General features: G+C 41.1%; 1 protein-coding gene across 3 annotated transcripts in view; it reads left to right on the top strand.

Moving 5' to 3' along the window:
- The first annotated feature begins 3,450 nt into the window (after nt 1–3,450).
- The window catches only part of ndrg3a (ndrg family member 3a), a 40,623-nt gene continuing 22,967 nt past the window's right edge, over nt 3,451–21,106 (top strand). For all 3 annotated transcript variants that reach the window (XM_029113993.2, XM_013138303.4, XM_034287281.1), the window contains exon 1: nt 3,451–3,651. The gene's annotated coding sequence lies outside the window, so the exon portion shown is untranslated. The remainder of the gene's footprint in view (nt 3,652–21,106) is intronic.

Raw genomic sequence — 21,106 nt, 5'->3', positions numbered from 1 at the left:
CACCACAAAGCCTACTGTAACAGAATGACTGAAATAGTCATACATTAGTGCCGTCTCCGAGGACAGCCTTTTTAGGAAAGGTGAGGTGCAGGTTCTTTTTGATAAATAGAATCAGCTCAGTATGATCAGCTCTGAGCCTGTTTCTGTTGTCATCTACAGTTTGTGACACTGAGCTGAATAGTCTATCACTGTCAACACTACTGCATGGGCCACAGTTGGGAACCACACTTTGTTAACTACCCAGTATTGCAGTTTTTCTCCCAGGGAAATTGTGGTCTCTCTAAGGTATGTCTCTGACTATTGCAGCAGGACCTACTGGAGCACTGTTCAGTGACGTTGATGCTCATCTGCTATCTCATCAAACACACTGTCTAGTTCTGGCAGGTGGTTTCCCTGATCCTCCTGATTGTCTGGCTCTCCTCCGGACAACTTCTGCAGCTCCAGCATCACCATCTCTTTGGCCTCTGTAGCAGTGTTGGTGCTAGAGAAAAAAATATTTTTTGATATCTACAACATTTTAGCTGTCAACGGGTATGTTTGCCTGAGTAAATTTACACTTATTAAGTTGTTGTTGCGCTCCTGTGCTGCTAGCATTAGCATTCTCCTTGAACTCTGTGCTGTCTTGTGTCTTGAAATGTTTGATCATTGCTTGTGTTAAATTTGTGCTTTTTTCTTCCCACCTCTCGATAATTTTTGCAGAGCTTACACTCTGCATTACTTGCATCATTGTTGTTGATTTTAAAATATCTCCAAACCACTCACATCTCCATCTTGCCACTCTTCCAATCTGTATATTGGATTATATATTGTATTCTTATGCCTCCTGCTGGCCAGCAGAGGCAGCACAACCATCGAGTTTCACGTGATGTTGTCATGAAGTGGTATCGCTGCGTGGTATTGAATAGTATGTACAAGTACAAATACATGAGTACAGTATTGACCCGATATCCAATACTGATATCTGGACGTTGCATCCCTAATAATAACTGATGTAACTATTTTACTAAATACACAATATTTATAGCTGAAATATGTTGCTTGTACAGCTGTTCAACCATCACATATGAAAACTATTGGGTAGAGCCACCTTTAATGGCATAACAGCTTTTTTTGTAGGTATGTGCTAACTTTGCACATACCTTCGGAGTGATTTTGGTCCATTGGCAGGCTTGCTTCTGGTTGTTCAGGTAGGCTGGACAGTGCTTGTGGATCACAATTTTTTAATTGTCCCACAGGTTCTCAGCAAGAGTGAAAGCAGGACTAAGGAACTGTAGGATATTCACCTTTTTGTTGTTGAGCCAGTCCATCGTGCCTTCTGCTTGGGATCATTGTTTTGCTGAAATGTGAATTACCTTTATAGCTAAAGTTTTTTAGCAGACTGTAAATGGTTCTCTGGCAGTATTTCCCTGTATTTTACTCTATCATTCGTCTTTAATTTTAATAAGATGCCCAGCCCTTCTGATGAGAAGCATCCCCACAACATGATGCTGCCACCATATGAGGTGATGCAGCTTCCACTTTCCAGTACTTCCCATTGATTCAAAAGTGCTTGGGATATCCAAGCACTTTCAGTGTTCACAGGTCGAGGCCAATTATAATTGAGAATGAGAGAATTGGTCAGGGGTTTGAATACTTAAGCAAGACACTAAAGAAAAGCAAAATCTAATAATACAATTTATTGAATAATTTCTTGCACTTTTGTGATACTTGTAGCCAGAGCTTGACATTAACTTTTTTATTCACCAGCCACTGTGGCTAGTGGTTTTCCAAAGTTACTATCCACTTAACATTTTCACTAGCCACCATTTTGTTGTTCGGGCATTACATTTTATTTGATAAAACTTGACTATGTTTTGCTACATCTTAGCTTGTTTTGTTCATTTGTTCAGTAAGTATTAGGCAAAGGTGGTACCCCACTCTAACGGACACCCCTCTGTGAAATACTTTATGTAATGTGGCGACACACTTGAAAAAGATAAGTATTATAGTGTTAAATCTGCCCTGTCCATGTCCAATTGAGCAGCTAATGCATGCTACAGTCTCCTCCCTAATAAATTATGCAATAAATATATTTATTCTTAACATAACCTAGAACACGGTATTTAAAAAGAAATATGAAATCACCCATCAGCTATATAATGAATCGCAGTCAATATTATTGTCTGTTTTTGTTATGCTATGTTCTTGTTAATATAGACTTGCATAAAAAACGAAACGGAGCTGTATTTATTACAGCCTTGTCAAGTAATTTCCCCCCCCATCCTTCCCTTGCCACATCGTTAATCTTCCTCGACTTCCTTCAGGTGTACTGCGCTCTGTTGCTGTCGCTGAACGTCTTCACGCTCATATGTTTATATTGTTATTAACTTAAATATGTTAATTATATATTTTTTACTCTATATATTGCATATATTGCCTAATGTTTTTAGTGATAGTACATAACCTAATCTGATCACCGGTTATCTTCGTTTGTCTCGCGATCTCTCTTTAAAAACATATCTGTAATTTTAGGCTACTAGAAGTCACCTGAAAAGTAAAACATTTTATGCGGATTAGATGTAGTTTGAGGTTATTAAGTTTTAATGGAATATTTTGACATGCTTAGGTGTAAAAGAATTCTGGGATCCACTTGTTTTTCCGACATTACTCATCCCCGCGATGTCTGGACCCGTGTAACGTTCCTCCTACCGTTATTTTAGCTGCAGTGTTTCGCTGGTGTTTTATATATGAGCGCAAAATCACGTTTTACCATGCCAACACACGCGTTGCGAGATTTTGGGAAGGCTGTTGACTTTGAGCTTTGAATGCAAGAAAACCCTGTGTATAGATATATAGAATGCCACCCGCCAAAGTGGCTAGGAGTGACTGTTACACGCTACAGCCAAATCCTACCCGCATATGGCGGGTACCAATGTCAAGCCCTGCTTGTAGCGCAACAAAAACACAGAAGATTTCCTCTCTTATGCATGGGGTCCTGAAATATTTTCTTGGAGGCAGTGGGCCCTTAGAGTGGAAAATGTTGAGAACCACTGTTTTTAAGGCACACTAATTTTACTATACAATTAAACTAATAAAAAAAACATTGCTTACATCGCCTATTAAACGGTCTGTTTAGTTTTATATTCCTTTCTCAATTAACCTTTATTTTTCTCCCTTTCTTGCTGAACCGTACGTTTGTCCAGCTGGTTTGGAAACCAACTGGAAACAAGTCAAATTTTTCGAATTAATATTTCGATGTAATGTGTGGCAGCAGCATCACAGCCTGTTTGAATTCTTATACAATCAGTTGATGATTGAAAATAGAAATTATAAATTCTAAGCGTATAATCTCCGCGAAATGGGTCAACACAGTATAGTGTGCATGTACAACAGTGTTTGGACAGCATATTTTCCGTTAACCTCTTGGGGGCGTTCAAATGAATTTGTACTGCCTCCTGGTAGGCTATTGGCTGATTCGTTTACTTCGCTTGTCCTCGGTAATGTCTAGGACGCAATGTGTAGTTCCGCCTTAAGAGTGACATCGAAATACTCCTTGGAATAAGAAAGCGAGCAAGCAGGCAGGGAAAACGTGCAGCACTGGTTGCCTATTTCAACAAAATCTAGCCCGGAAAATTTGACTTGGCTCAAACGGACACGTCCTCAACCTAAGCGGTAAGTGTAGATCGAGACAGCGTTTAAAACTGCTCGGCCAAATGCAGATGTGGCCATTGGTGTGGGGAGAATCCACCAGCCCGCTCGCTATTCTTCATATGATATTCTATATCCATCTTCTAGCCAGTTTTAACGCAGGCCAAGATTGTTTCACAGTCATCCACAATAGCCTGACCTACAATTCTGCGTACTTGGAAACACAAATATTAAGTAGATGATGGCTTGAAAATAGTGTTAAATTTTATGTGCGTAAAATGAACTGCATTTGTACTTTGTTACTGAACTAGCGTACTATTCACTTGAATGTTGCCTTTAACACGATTCACTGCTGCGACAGTAGCCCGTTGTAGGATATAATTTCCTGTTGAATAACTTACTTTTCTTCATACAAACGTATAGGCTTTTCATGGGTGGCAATTGCTCAGATCTGCTGTCTCAACGTCGAACGAATAAGAAGGCTGCTGTATGCAGTTGAAAAATATTTCTGTCACTTTGTCACCATCCCCAATGGAAAAGGTCATTGTAACATCGTTACAAATCATGTTCTCTGCGCCTAGCATTTTGGTTGCTTGTTTAGTGCTCAGTAAATGGATACGTATTATGCTCAAATAAACAGACGTAACTTGGCAAGTCCATGCTGTAATGCTGATATAGTTGGCAACCAGTGGCATGCGAGATTACATTTCATTCTTCTGAAAACCTCTTGTCAGCGGTCACCTGGAGAGGAGAACTCAAGGTCACACAGGTGTAGCTATAGGTTATTGGATTCAGGTGTGACCTCAGGGCAGGTGGTATGACCTCACTGCAGGTGTCCATATTCAGTTGGTGGGGAGGGAATCTACCTAAACGACCTCAACAATGTCACTTGATCAACAAGGGGAAATAGAGTTGACACAACAAACAGTGATACGGTTTACTATTGTTGTCATTTACAACAGTGCTCCCATTCAGATATTACTTTAGTGTGGTCTTTAGTTTGTTCATAATACTTTTGGACATTGTTATGGTGATTGCCCAATCCTTCCTATGGGAGGGATCTGCAGTCCACCTTGGTTAATTATCACTGTACAAATGAATGGCTAACTTGTGGGAGTGTCAACAAGTTATTGGTTTAGGCCAGGGGTGTGAATGTCCCTTCTGTGCAGGCTTTGAAGCAGGCTTATATCTTACATCCAGCACACCTAAAGCTATATTGTACATGCAGGTAAACAACACTCAGACAAAAAGATCCCCGTACCCCAGTCCCGAAAGTGTGAGAGATGTGAGACTTGCACCAGTGTTGGAGCGATAAATGTCTCGAGCTCTGGCCACAGGGGATATGCATGATTTAATTAAGCTCTGCTGCCACTCAGCCAGTCTCTTGGGTTCCCTCAGCTATCACCTCCGCTTCCATATCTGTCTGTCAAGGCTGGAGGGCCAAACAAGGGGCAGTGCATTTTCACTGTCTTGAGGTTTTCACACCTCCGTGTTGCCGCCACATCCATGTGTCACTCCCCAGCTGAAGCAATTCCTATCCTGTGTTCTAGTGGTGACGTCTGCTAGCCTACATTATCATACAACTTGTAGGGAGTATTTTAGAGGTGACTTTTGCTAGCGTTAATTATTGTACAACTTGTAGGGTGTGTTCTAGATGTGAGGTCTGCTAGCCTACATCATACAAGTTGCAGGGAGTGTTTTATAGGTGACGTCTGCAAGCCTACATTATCATACAACTTGTAGGGAGTGTTTTAGATGTAAAGTCTGCTCTAGTCTACATTATCATACAACTTGTAGGGAGTGTTTTAAATGTAACGTCTGCTGTAGCCTACATTATTACACTTTTCTGTGTGTGTTTTTTTGGAGGGGGGGTCTTACAAGACCTATATGTGTCTTTATACCTTTAATAGTATGTTGTAGGTTTGTATGCCAAAGATTCACTTATTTACAGAACATGTTTTAAGTTTTTTTACTTTGAACTGTATGTAGTTACAGTTTTGCAGGTCCCGACAGTCCTTAGCTGTACCTGCTTTGCCCAGCAAGCTTTTAAAGAGCTGATGCACTGGCTGCTGTCATGGCAGTGCCTACAGGCTACTTATCTTTTTTTAAACCAACCACTTGTACTCAAGTGGTTGGTATTACGCTGAAGTAACACTAATTTGAGTTGGATGCTATGGACATATCCTTATTGGTGTATGTTGATACAGTTAACATTATAAAAGTAATGGGTGCCATAGTTGTATGAATTTATTAACCATTATACTGCTAAATCTGATTGTAGAATCCTGATTTTACTCACTAACATAGTAACAGTCATCAAATTGGCATCTTATTTGGTTTTTAAATGTCTTTATTATAGACTACTTACATAGTGAACCATATCAGCAATAATCCTGCGGTCAGTGTGGTACTAATGTTGAGCAGTTGGGGCAGAAAGATTATATCCAAATACAAAACAACTACAGTTTATTTATGATATTTTTGTGAAGGATGTAATAATGCTACACTCTTTTGCTTAACTCATTTGGTGACATATTTTTTGTTTCACTCTTAAAAGCATTTTCAATTTATAAACAAATCGATGCTTAAATTACACCAGGAGACAACATTTGAGGTCTGGGTTTTGAAGTTGTGTGTGTGCATGACTTTTAATTCAGGTGCATATAAGCAGAAGTCTTGTTAGGTTCGCAATGCTTCTCTGTCATGAATTAATAAAAATACATTGCCGATGATATTATTTTGCTAGGTATGGTTTGGGGAAGGTTTTTACCTACCAGCTACAACTTTAGCTTAATCACTAAGTGTTAACCAAACATGCCTCTTTAAATAGTTGACGTTGAAAACACAAATCATTAATATATTCTGTTCATGTCTTTATTAATTAACATTTAGCAGATATCCTATTAAGTAAAATGTGTGCATTCTGTGTTTCCGAACATCTGCATTCTACGCTTGGCAGATCTTATCTTTGACATAGCTGGACTGAAAAAGACAAACGTTTTATTCTGCCAATTTTTCGTTGCCGCGGCACAGAACAAAAACAAGCTGTATTCTGATAATTCTTTACGTTTTATTATCGGCCAGCCTAATGGTTGATGTCTGTAAACTGTGGTTAATTGTCCCAGCCCTAACAATATTAGATTAACTGGGTCTCCATTACTGTATTCTATCAGGCACTACAGAGATGGCTATCTGTGTTGGACAAAGTCAGCCTCCCTGAACCTCTGTACCATGGTCATAACAACACTCCAGTGGTGTCCAATATCTGGCATTAGACCTCTAAGATCTTAATCTCTTCTCAGCAGCACAGGGTGAGATAAGGAGATGGGGGGGGGGGGGTGAGCATGAGGTACAGTACGGTCGGATTGTTGATCCAGGAAGATGGACCGAGCCCAAGTCGGAGCTGTGCTTGCGCTGTGTTGTCGGGGTTCCTATTCTCACACACAGACAAAACAAGCTTTTAGAAAATGGATAGATACTCTTCAGGAAGTTGCAGGGGTTGGATTGCACAAGCAGGGGTTGTCCAAATATGACGTTACACATGACTGGATAAGAACTCAGTTCTACTTCCTGTTAGAGGTAAGGTCACACTCTACAAACGTTGACGTTTGTGGTGATATGACAGGGTGTTTTCCAGAGTCACGCCAAGGTTCTCGGCACTCTGGGAGGGGAACGCTCTGGCGCTGTCAGCCATGATGAAGAAGCCTTGGACTGGTCGGGCCGATCCAACAGAGGACGAGCAGCTCTGTCAGAGTTGAGCTGGAGTTGAAGGGGCTGACATCTAAGCCTGAGGTGTAAGGCAGGCACGGAGAGATGGGTGTCGCCATCTGGTTGTCAGTAGGAGGGAAGAAGAAAAATTGTTGAGTGTCATCTGTATAGTGATGATTGGAGAGACCATGTGAGGAAATGAATGAGGCATAGAGAGAAGAGGAGAGGGCCTAGCACTGAGTCAATACTATTCACAACAAGGGTTTTAGGTGCTAGTGAATAAACAAATATACAGTATAAATTCATATATTTACTGTAATATGTAATACAGTACTGTGTATATACAGTAATTGTTTTGTTTGCCCTCCCTTGGAATGCAAAACAAATGCAATTCACTTTAATAGATTATTTTCAAGGAGTCCTCTGGTAAATTCTTCCAAGCTTCTTGCAGGCTATGCCATAACTTGTCTTTTGAATTTGGCTGCTTCTGTTAAACTTTGCCATTTCATGTAAGGCTTCTTGTCACGGTCAAAGCTCAATGTTCTTTGGTTCCATATGACTCCTCATCGGATTTTCTTTAGTCCCTCAAGAAAATGGCCTTTTAAATTCTGTTCATCTTTATTACCTCTCTGCTAGTTATTTCACAAGTTGTTAATACCCTTTGTACAACTGAATACATTCTTGTTGCTTTCTATTGCATTCATCTTTATTTGTATTTATTATATTGTGATGTACATTTTTATGAGCAACACGCTTTGTTCTATTCCCGTTGTTTATGGGAAGATGGCTGTTCTCCTGTGTTTCTAGTGTTTTTGAGGTGTTGTAGCTAAAGCTCCACCTGGGAATCTTTTGCATGCTGATCTGTGTTTTATTACACAAAACACCAGAAACAGACTGATGCGTGTGGTCAGGCTTCTCCATACACAAGTACCCATTATGCACGAAAAAGAAGCCAATGAGGGAAGGTTCTAGATCAGGTAAAAGAATAACAATGTTTTCCTTGGCCTCTTATAACAGGCTCAGTAAGTGTATGGTAAAACCATATCAGTTGTAATTGGACAAAGCAAATTGCCAATATGACAACATCGATACGCCAGTGAATTGAATTCCTTTTACGACTCGGTTTCTGTGACTAGTAAGTACAGAACTAGAGAAACACGATAAACCTACATCCATCACTCCTTGACTTTGTCTCACATTTACTGTAGTATTACAAATAAACCGTATAGAATATTGTGGAAGTGACTAAAGAGATTACTCATTTACTAAGTGAAAGGCACTCTGGGAGATTAGGCCTGGGCAGCCTATTGGCTGCTAGGTGAGGAGCAAATGCCCGGCAACGAATATGTCTCTGTACATGTATGAGAAATGTCTGTGCTATTTCTATTTCACTTTTTAGTTTTTATTTACTGGACTTATTGTCTTCATTTATCTAGACTGGCACAGATTAGCACAGCTTTTCCTTTGGTTAAACCATACTGTGTTTGCTAAGCGGTTCGGATTGTTCTGATGTCTCATGTAAATGATAATGAAATGGTAATCTGGTTGTCATGACTTCAAAGGTCTGGGCTGTGTGACGGGGTGAACGGACCCTGTGGTTGTCAAGGGCAAGGCGGACCTCCCTAGCAACCAGGAGAGGATAGTCAGCTGCCTTTCTGAGAGAGTGAGTTGTCCTGATCTGTCACAGTAACAGCGAGCTAGTGCTGTGTGATGGCTCTATCTGGAGATTTCTTAGTCTTACTTGGTTAGACCACAATTCCATACATTTAACCTAGACCCTCAACGACCCACCTGTCATCCACTTAGAAATACAGTGGGGAGAACAAGTATTTCATACACTGCCGATTTTGCAGGTTTTCCTACTTACAAAGCATGTAGGGGTCTGTACTTTTTATCATAGGTACACTGCAACTGTGAGAGATGTAATCTAAAACAAAAATCCAGAAAATCATATTGTATGATTTTTAAATAATTAATTAGCATTTTCTTGCATGACATAAGTATTTGATCACCCACCAATCAGTAATAATTCCGGCTCTCACAAACCTGTTCGTTTTTCTTTAAGAAGCCCTCCTGTTCTCCACTCATTACCTCTATTAACTGCACCTGTTTGAACCCTTAAAAATCATACAATGTGATTTTCTGGATTTTTGTTTTAGATTCCGTCACTCACAGTTGAAGAGTACCTATGATAAATATTTCAGACTTCTACATGTTTTGTAAGTGGGAAAACCTGCAAAATTGGCAGTGTATCAAATACTTGTTCTCCCCACTGTACTTACCTCATAAACCTGTGATTAATAAGGAATACTGCCTTGACTTGTTTCTGTTAAATCATCTAAAACAGTTCACACCTACTTCACGAACGAGTTGTCAACCATGTGAAATGCTTTTGATAGAGTAGGCAACACAATTCTCTTTGACACCCTTTGACAACTATTCAGCTGCAACATCAGCTGCAGCAGGGAATGTTCAGGAAAGTAAAGGACATATATTCCTTAAGCAAGGAGTTTGGAACATTAACTATTACTTGCTGCAAAAAATACAAAGATTCACTTGACTGATCCTCCATCGTATCAACTGAAGGCTAAAAGCTGTCTGGGGGAAGAGCAGTCAGCTGTCTAACCAGAACCAGTCCTACCACTTTCTTTTAAAGACGAAGCCTGCAGAGATAAAATGCTTATTTTTGTCATTCCTGAAGAAAAAAAACAATGCTGTAGTCTGAAACCTTTTGCTTAGGCAGGGAAGATGTGAAATTCACGAAGCGCTAGTTCACAAACTGCTTACTGAAATGTTGATGGATCGACAGTAATGTGTAGTAGAGCTAAGGAAATTGTTTGATTTACCTGTATTTATTTATTATTCTTTTCTCACCATTTATTTTCTCGTCCCAATTTCATGAAGTACAATTCGCAGTTATGACTTTGTTTCATCACAGCAACTCCCAGCAGGCTCTGGTATCGTGTCGAATTTCGAGGTGTGTGTACTCTGAAGTGTGCTGTTCTGCTTTTTATCACACTGCTTGCTTAATCAGGTATTGCTGGTTTGCATCTACACACTTGGAGGTGAACGCATTTCGACCAACACAGCCACAACTGAGCTTGCGGGTGACTGACCTGCCACAAGGGTTTGCTAGAGTGCAACGAGGCCTGGTCCAACAACAACCCTGGACAGTGCTGAGCCATTGTGGATTGCCACATGAGGATCATGGGTATTGAAGTCCTGTCCACAATGATGCAGCTGTCGTGCAAATCAGTAACTTGGTTATGCTTTTTGTACTTGGGTAGATCTTCCAATAATCGACCACTTCAGTTTGTCCTGCCTGGTCCCAGGTTCGATTTCTCATCAAAGAGTTCTGCAGGAAACCAATGATTTGTTCGGTTTAAAAGGTGCTTGAAAGTGACATGTTTGCTTTGCCACAGAAAGAAAAACGGGACAGAAATTGCAGGGCCAATTCGTGGTCATCTACCTTTGGGCCAGAGTTCTGTTCTGTAGTTGTTTTGAGTAGGCTGCCAACATCTCTTTTCTACCTCTCTACCTTGCAACCTGTCAGCCTCTCTACCACATCCCCTTGCCCTCCCTCTGCTCCTGCCTGTAGAAGTAAGCAGTGGAATCCCCCATAGACAGTCCGTATGTGAGGACAGGGTAGCCAGTGAGCAGAGTGGAGTAGAGCGGAGCTGCCAGGTACTCTATTAGCAGCACTCAGAGAAGGCGTGTCATACTGCCCATTCTGTCTTATTTATAGCAGGAGCAACAGGGCTAGCTAGTGTGGGCCACGTCGTGGATTTATCGGGAGTCGTCCATCCCTTGTCATTCTGTCTTATGGGTTTTACTTGCCCCTATGTCTTTTGCGAGGGCTGAGTTGGGTAGTATTGATTTATAATGATAACGTGTGTGTGTGTGTGTGTGTAATATATTCACCTAAAGGATTATTAGGAACACCATACTAATACTGTGTTTGACCTCCTTTCACCTTCAGAACTGCCTTAATTCTACGTGGCATTGATTCAACAAGGTGCTGAAAGCGTTCTTTAGAAATGTTGACCTATATTGATAGGATAGCATCTTATGTTGATGGAGATTTGTGGGATGCACATCCAGGGCATGAAGCTCCTATTCCACCACATCCCAAAGATGCTCTATTGGGTTGAGATCTGGTGACTGTGGGGGCCATTTCAGTACAGTGAACTCATTGTCATGTTCAAGAAACCAATTTGAAATGATTCGAGCTTTGTGACATGGTGCATTATCCTGCTGGAAGTAGCCATCAGAGGATGGGTACATGGTGGTCATAAAGGGATGGACATGGTCAGAAACAATGCTCAGGTAGGCCGTGGCATTTAAACGATGCCCAATTGGCACTAAGGGGCCTAAATTGTGCCAAGAAAACATCCCCCACACCATTACACCACAACCACCACCAGCCTGCACAGTGGTAACAAGGCATGATGGATCCATGTTCTCATTCTGTTTACGCCAAATTCTGACTCTACAATCTGAATGTCTCAACAGAAATCGAGACTCATCAGACCAGGCAACATTCTTCCAGTCTTCAACTGTCCAATTTTGGTGAGCTCGTGCAAATTGTAGCCTCTTTTTCCTATTTGTAGTGGAGATGAGTGGTACCCGGTGGGGTCTTCTGCTGTTGTAGCCCATCCGCCTCAAGGTTGTGCGTGTTGTGGCTTCACAAATGCTTTGCTGCATACCTCGGTTGTAACGAGTGGTTATTTCAGTCAAAGTTGCTCTTCTATCAGCTTGAATCAGTTGGCCCATTCTCCTCTGACCTCTAGCATCAACAAGGCATTTTCGCCCACAGGACTGCCGCATACTGGATGTTTTTCCCTTTTCACACCATTCTTTGTAAACCCTAGAAATGGTTGTGCGTGAAAATCCCAGTAACTGAGCAGATTGTGAAATACTCAGAGCGGCCCGTCTGGCACCAACAACCATGCCACGCTCAAAATTGCTTAAATCACCTTTCTTTCCCATTCTGACATTCAGTTTGGAGTTCAGGAGATTGTCTTGACCAGGACCACACCCCTAAATGCATTGAAGCAACTGCCATGTGATTGATTGATTAGATAATTGCATTAATGAGAAATTAAACAGGTGTTCCTAATAATCCTTTAGGTGAGTGTATATACATGCTTCCATTTCCTGAATGGGAGGGCTTTGTCTCCACTCTCAGATGAATCTTCTTTTGGAAATTCAGAAGGAACCTCCAGATGTTCAATCTTAGCAGAATGTTTTTTCATTGGTGTAAGTTAACCAGTGTTCTATTTCAATCTGTGGGTAAAAGTAATGGGAGAGAGACAGAGACACTTGAGAGACAGAGAGAGTCACTTTGAAGAATCAAATCACAGAGCACTCTTAACAGTGATATTCATGCAGCATAGTGCTCATACAACCATATGACTTATACATGAACCCCAAAATAGACCTTGCTGAGTTGCTGAGGATGTAGGCTGCATTGGGAACAAGAAAAGACGTCTTACAATTGTATGTTTATATGGTTTATTACACTTACTGCTTTTATATGGATGTTTGAACTGTTTTCTAGTTTGCTATTTCCAGAAGAAGGGACCCTGACATTGCTTTGTGAGCATAACAGACTGCAGGGCATATGTGTTTTTGAGCATTTAGTGTAGTAAAATTAGCATCTGATTTCCCTCTGAATTTGTGACAGTGATTAATGGGTTTGTGCAGTTGCGTTGTTGCTATTGGAAACCTTCTAATAATGCCAACAGATATGAGGTCTCCAATCGATAATGGGAAATGTCTTTTTTAATCTCATAAGACCATTGGCAGATAAAGTACCTCCACAAGGAATAATTTAATTCTTTAAAAGGCCTTCAAGAGTAATGAGAGGTGTGCTTGCGTGTGCGCAACAGGGTTGCCCCATTCCTTAATGAGTTTTGAGAGGGATGGGGCTCCCTCTTTGGCAGACAGATCAGCGCTGTCAGTGTTGTGTGCCAGTGAGGACTGTGATAATGAACTGAGCCTTGATCTGCTCAGACACACACACACAGACAGACAGACAGAGAGAGATACAAGTCACTGGCTTGAGAGAGGAGGACTTAACAAACATCCACCTGGTAATGAATGCCTGGATTTTGAATTATTGCTTGTGGGAGGGTCAGGACATTTAAGTCTCAGTTAGGCTGTGGTTTCCAATTTGGAAGTGACAGGTTTGGCTGAGATTGATTATCTGTTAATTAACAATGCATTGTGTATTTGGCAGTCATTACTTCAAAGATCCAAATAATTGATTGGCTTTATGGGAGTAGTAACTGGTCTTCATCCTATACACATCCTATACATAAGCTGCTCGTCTGCTTGGTTCAGGACGAGCCTTCCGTGCTGTTACCAGAGCGCGTTTGGCAGAACAGACCGTTTTCTGGGAGAGAACTGTAATTAAGGCTGGAACATCAGGAGCTTGCTGCCTCTCCGGTCTTACGTCACAGAAAGCCCCCAGGGTGATGTGGGTCGACGGTTTTGAGAGAGAGGGAAAGAGACAGAGAGAGAGACTAGTCTGTATGAGATAGAAACCGAGCAGAGGGATTGGATCACAGTGTAGGACTAACACTACAGTTGTGTTGTTAATGCCCTGATGGGAGGCAAACATGTTAAACAAAGAGATTTCCCCTCTAATTCTGTTACTGAACGAATGGCCTGGGTTAGAGCGTTAGGAAGAATCTGGAACTGAGCCCTTCACAGCCTTTAAACAGAATTCTACTCTGGGGTGGATTATACAGAGTAAGAGATGGAACAGCGTAAAAGGGACAAAACACCAGCATGGAGCGGCAGAGCCAGAGCTTTTTAGCGAGTTGTTCCTTCCCGATGGGGCAGTGACAATTAGCACCACTGAGTCCCATAAAAGGAAGCAGGCATGGAGTTCGACATGGCCTGTTTTCCTTGTGTGTTTTTATGCCGACTAAAACAAAAGCCCTTCCCCGCACATGAAGGATCCTCTGTTCTATAATCAGGAATGGGTCATTAAAGTTATTTTGCCCAAAGTGACAGTAGACAACAAGACAACACAGCTTTATTTCAGCCTTCTGTGAGGGCCCTGTTCTCTAAATAAGTCCATTAGATTAGCCTGTCAAAGCTAACATTAAGGTAGGTCAAATCAAGGACACCATCACAAAAGAATTGCTTAACCCGGGGTCACAATGAAGACATTACAGTAGTTCAAAGTAGGATCACCATGGCAACATACATCCAAGTTAACTAGGGTTCACCGTGGTGTCACTGTGGTAGATCAAATCGGGGTCACCTTGGCAAGATGCAAGTGGGTGAAGGTATGGTAAGGATGGCTAACTCTAGGTTAGCCTACGCTTCGCGTTTCCACAGCGACGTTTAGGTAGTTAGACATAAGTCCACCATGCCAATTCAAGGTCATCATGACACTGTTTCACGAGCGCTTCTTCCGGGTCAGGATCACGACTTGGCTGGAGACAGTGATCCATCATAGGGGCAGCTCCACGGGCTGACTGCTCTCCAAGGTGAGATGGATGGACGGAGAGGGGGACGCGTCAGGGGGCGGGTGGGGAAATGTGTCCTCTCCATCGATCAGTTGTCAGTGGCTGCTGACAGGGCGTGTACAATGCTCCCTTTTGTTTGCACACGTGTCTCAGCAATAAGCTGAAAGTAGTAACACCTCCCATACTATGACCTCCAGCCAGCCCGTGGAAAATGTGTTCAGCAAATTAGAGGTGTTACGGATGTTGCATGCTTTATCGGAAGGCTAAACATATTAGCATAACTGTTTGTGTGTAACTCTTAGATCAAAATAGATCAATTCTGAAGGGTCTTTAAAGTATTGTGGTTTTCCATTATTATTTGCCATTCTGGATATTACACGCTGTTATGAAGTTTACAGAGGCTGAGCTAGTTTCTGAAATGCAGACTAATTCATAAATTATCTATCAAAAAAATGTATGATTTGGACTGTTCTTTAGAAGGTCATGGTACAGTTGAATTATATGATTACAGGTTCTGATTATTATATATACAGTGGGGAGAACAAGTATTTGATACACTAACAATTTTGCAGGTTTTCCCAATTACAAAGCCTGTACTCCAGATCCACGTTGGTCCAACATTTTAAGAATAAAGTTTCTCAACATAAGTGCAAAGGATTTTTGGATCTCATCATCTACAGTTGATAATATCATAAAAAGATTCAGAGAATCCGGAGAAATCTGTACGCAAGGGACAAGGCCAAAAACCAATATTCGAAGGCCTTGATCTTCGGGCCCTCAGACAGCACTGCATTAAAAACAGACACAATTTTGTAGTGGACATCACTGCATGGGCTCAGGAACAATTCTGAAAACACACTTTGTTGCTGTATCCACAAATGCAAGTTAAAACTCTACTATGCAAAGAAGAAAACATACAAACTGTAAACAAGATCCAGAAACGCCACTGCCTTCTCTGGGCACAAGCTCATTTTAGATGGACTGCGGTGAAGTGGAAAAGTGTCCTGTGGTCTGACATCAACATTAGAATTTTTTGGGGGGAATTATGGATGTCCTCTGGGCTAAAGAGGAGATTTTGAATTTCATAGTTGACCATGTACAATAGATAATTCAGTAAAATTCGAAAATTGGTCAGGGGTTTGAATACTTTTGCGATGTATGTATCTGTATAATGCATGTTTAAGATTTTCTGAAATACTGTAACAATGTGCGAGTGAGAATATACACTGAAAATCCACCTTTCTGGTCAGTATAATTTGTGGGGCTTTCATTTAAACAAAGTCAATTACAGCTCTGGAAAGAATTAAGAGACCACTCCTAATTTTTCTTGAATCAGCATTTCTACATGTATGGCAGCCATTCCATTCCAGTGTATGTTAAATTCCAACACAGGCACAACTCATTTTACTTAATGAGGTACTGATTAGGTGATTACCTGAACCAACTGCTGTGGTCATCACTATCCTCTTGCAATAGGACCAGCTGGATGGCAAAAACAGTGCAAGTAGTACTTCAAAGGTAATTTGAATAAAAAAATAACTGTTCAGCATGACAAAAGAGTTGAAAAAGCTTTGAGTGATGAAAAGAAAAGTTTGATTCTGGCTTTACTGGCAGAGGGATACATTGAGCGTCAGGTTGCTTCCATCCTGAACATTTCAAAGATGCCGGTTCATAAGAACAAGGTCAGACGTTTCTTGTAGTTGGCCACCAGGTTGGCACACATCTCAAGTGTAATTTTGTCCCACTCCTATTTACAGATCTTCTCCAAGTCATTAAGGTTTCAAGGCTGACATTTGGCAACTCAGACCTTCAGCTCCCTCCACAGATTTTCTATGGGATTAAGGTCTGGAGACTGGCTAAGCCACTCCAGGACCTTAATGTGCATCTTCTTGAGCCACTCTCTTGTTGCCTTGGCCGTGTGTTTTGGGTCATTGTCATGCCGGAATACCCATCCATGACTTGAGGGAAGGAGGTTCTCACCCAAGATTTGACGGTACATGGCCCCATCCATCATCCCTTTGATGCGTTGAAGTTGTCCTGTCCCCTTTGCAGAAAAACACCCCCAAAGCATAATGTTTCCACCTCCATGTTTGGCGGTGGGGATGGTGTTCTTGGGGTCATAGGCAGCATTCCTCCTCCTCCAAACACGGCGAGTTGAGTTGATGCCAAAGAGCTTGATTTTGGTCTCTTCTGACCACAACACTTTCACCCAGTTCTCCTCTGAATCATTCAGATGTTCATTGGCAAACTTCAGACGGGCCTGTACATGTGCAGGGGGACCTTGCGTGCGCTGCAGGATTTCAGTCCTTCACGGCGTAGTGTGTTACCGATTGTTTTCTTGGTGACTATGGTCCCAGCTGCCTTGAAATCATTGACAAGATTCTCCCATGTAGTTGATTCCTCACCATTCTCATGATCATTGCAAATCCACAAGGTGAGATCTGGCATGGAGCTCCAGACCGAGGGAGATTGACAGTTATTTTGTGTTTATTCCATTTGTGAATACTCGTACCAACTGTTGTCACCTTCTCACCAAGCTCCTTGGCGATGGTCTTGTAGCCCATTCGAGTCTTGAGTAGGTCTACAATCTTGTCCCTGACATCCTTGGACAGCTCTTTGGTCTTGGCCATGCTGGAGAGTTTGGAATCAGATTGATTGCTTCTGTGGACAGGTGTCTTTTATACAGGTGACAAGCTGAGATTAGGAGCACTCCCTTTAAGAGTGTGTACCTAATCTCAGCTCATCACCTATATAAAAGACACCTGGGAGCCAGAAATCTTACTGGCTGAGAAGGGATGAAATAATTATTTCACTCATTAAAATGCAAATAAATGTATAAAATGTTTTTCTCTCACTGTTCAAATAAACCTACCATTAAAATTATAGGCTGATCATTTCTTTGTCAGTGGGGAAACTTACAAAATCAGCAGGGGATCAAATACCTTTTTCCCTCACTGTATATAGGTGTGACGTAAAACCTTGATGAAAGTTGGCTTCACAGAGGAAGTGTTTACAGTATGTGTCCATGAAAGGTGCATGTGCTCATTATTTATTTTAAGAAACATTATGTATGTTGATAACCTTGCTTGTCCCAGTCACCCCTTATCTTTAGAGATTTTAGAACTTAACTTCCAATTTTAGAGCAAATTCCAATTTGGTCTGTTTTGTTTCCTGAGCTCAAATTTCTGAGTGACTTGTTATGAATTTGACAGAAATGCCTAAACTAAGACACAGTTCTGGCATTCTTACATATGGTAGGAAATAACATCAGCATTCCAAAATATAAGAACATGTATTCATTTGGAAATTATCCATTTTATTTTGGGATGTTCAGGTTGCCCTTGGCATCAACTCACCCAATAATAGATGTATTATTTTCTTGCTGCTTGCTTGTTTGTGTGTGCACATCACTTTCATCCCCTTTTGTTCATGAACGAGAGTTTGTTGTACTTCACTCAAAATATCCACATTCCACCACTAGTCAGACTTTCTAGACCGGTCATCTCATTGGACTGTGTCAGCTGTTTCCAGTGTTCCCCCTCCCCCACCCTCCATGTTTATCCATGCACACAGTACGCGCTGCATCGTTCAATGTCTGATGTCTTTACCCAAAGGCACTCTAACACAAACACTTGCCTTGTCTATCCACTTGTCCTCTATTTTATCACATCTAACTCTCATTGGCTGGATAATGTGTGTCTCAGAATGACTGCATGGCTCTTTAGATGAATGTCACCACAGGGGAGGGGTTATCATTAATAAAAGCATGCTGTTCCTGTCTCTATCTGTTCCCCTTTAGTTGTCTCTTCTCTCATTTGTCCCGATGGGCTTCGATCTTAGAATAAACACTGCTGACTTTGTCTCTATGGCAACCTCAGCTGAGGTATCTCGATTGGCTCTGGTAATCTGATGTGCTGATGTGGGTGGGGTCATAGAATATCTACTGTACTATCAAACTACAGTACTGGGAGACCAGCTGGTGTGATATATACATGGCCAATATTCTTCAAACCCCTGAGAGGTCAATGTGCTGTTATGAACTGGTTATCAATGCAGTTCAAACAGAAAAGGCTATTTGATGTCAAACCCATGTTATTCAGTCTTATATAACCTAGTATTCAGACAATCAGCATTGGGGATTCGAACCACCTTGGAAAAAAAGCTAATAGATTTGATTATCTGTAGATGTCCTGTGATAATAGTGACATCTTGCAGACATTGATTCATCTTTGATTTATCTTTGTTAAACTTATGACAGTACTCTATTTAATAGAAGAATAAACGAAACGTGCTGAACATGATATGCCCGAGGGACTAAAGATCCTGAATAATTTGGCCCTGCAACCGTGGTGAATAAATTACAGACTTACTTGGGTGATGAAAGTGCTTGCGATGAGCTTGATTCTCTGTTCCAATAAATACTGAGGGTCTTATTCTTGTGACAAAATTATAAATGTTTGGCTGCTGATGAGCAATTAAAATAATCCATAATTAAGGTAGGCTGGCCTACTGTGAGATTTTGAGTATGCATGCCAAAACCACAGTGGGCACATTTGCTACTATGCAGTTTTTGTGACAAATTAATTGATCTAAAAATGAAGAATGTGATGAAAACCCACTGAACATTTGCATTAATTAAAAAGCTTGTGCCAAAATGCCTTTTATGTCCACTGTGTCATTACACACCACTTATCTGCAACAAGTCGTCGGTCTTGATTAAACAAAATGCAGTACATTTCGTCTCTGACTGATGAAATTCTTTATTTTTTGTAGATCAGTATGCCTGTCATAATTTAACTATGATATATTGAGGTTTTGTAAATGGACCCGCCCCACATTTAATTACAATATGTGGGAAATAGCTTTCAAGGACCTCCCCCTTCCAATTGAAAGAGCCATTAAGGTTTGTTTTTCAGGAGACCAAGCAAAGGTCAAAGGTGTTGTAGTGTCACATTAACCTGCTTGTCTTTTGGGTATATGTCGACTTTTGCTTTAGGGGCTGAGTTAGCCAATTATCAGTCTATGATTCCATTTGGCCTTTGATGCTGGCCCACTTTCAGCCAGAGGAAGTCAATATGCTGTATCTGCTCAAGCATGCAGAATATTTCTTTTTCTTTTTTATTGTAACTTCTGTTTATTTCCTTTAAGCTGGATTTTTAAGCAAGATTGCTGGGCATATTTTTACACAGCTTAGTTCTTCCAAAGTGTGTACATGGGCAAACGTTAGACCTGCTTGAATGCAATTTGGGTTGTGCTTGGTGTTTAATGGAACATCCAGTCTGGTCCTTGAAGCCAGTTACGTCTTATCACAGGGCTATATTATACTTCACTCATCAGACGGATGCAGTGCCCATCGCTGGGATAATGTCAGTTGTGCAGTGGAGCGTTTGTACTTGAGTTCCAGACTATCCAAGCAAATCACCAAACATGAAGGTTATATGCTACCTCAGCTCAAGGTTGTCTGAAACACAGGAAGTGATTGTAGTACTGGAACTCTCATTGGCGGTTGTGTAGCCATAACCTTTTCTATTGAAGACACGCCTTCACAGTATTTGTACTCTTAATGTTAAGATATTTTAAATACATTTTGTTCAATACATTAGAATTTATTTACTGTTGCATATTTATTTATTTTCAAATTAAAAGTCCCGTGGCACTCCCAGTAATAAGTACAGCAGTATCATACTGTCTGTTTAAAATACCTTTAAGTTGAAACAAGGTATTTGCGTTGCTATGATACGTAGGGACCAGCACCACAATCCACGCGCGGAAGTTATCATTTGTACGTATTATACGCAATGAATGGCTAGCGATCTCTGGAAATTAGCCTAAGAAAAGTTGATAACGAAAGCAGAGTTTTTAAAAAACTATTGACAGGAAAATATGTATTTGCAGATGTCGCAGGTTAAGCAACTTGCTTAATATGTTAAGCTAACGTCACAGTTTTTAAAGAGTACAATTTGCAGAGGCACTTCCAGAGCAAGCATGCAGCGAAATACAAAAACTGTCACCCGATGCTACAATTCAACAAGTCCAAGCGCAGGTGCAGCCTCACTGATGAACATCCTGCAGCAGTACCGCACACTGCTTCAACAGAAATGACTCCTGACTTCACCTCACTTGTCAACGCCCATACGAGGCTCTCATCATATTGAGTGAGTAGCCCTAAAAGTAGATTTCTTGGGTCTGGACTGCTGGAATCGCACGTAGTACAAAAAATATACTGTATGAAGTTAGATGACCGCAATTATACCAACATTTGCTTTGAGTGAAAATCTTCAGAAGTG

This window comes from Esox lucius, chromosome 17, assembly GCF_011004845.1.
Source record: "Esox lucius isolate fEsoLuc1 chromosome 17, fEsoLuc1.pri, whole genome shotgun sequence".
Taxonomy (NCBI): Eukaryota; Metazoa; Chordata; class Actinopteri; order Esociformes; family Esocidae; genus Esox; species Esox lucius.
The sequence above is the reverse complement of the archived record's forward strand: the minus strand, read 5'-3'. Positions and strand labels throughout refer to the sequence as shown.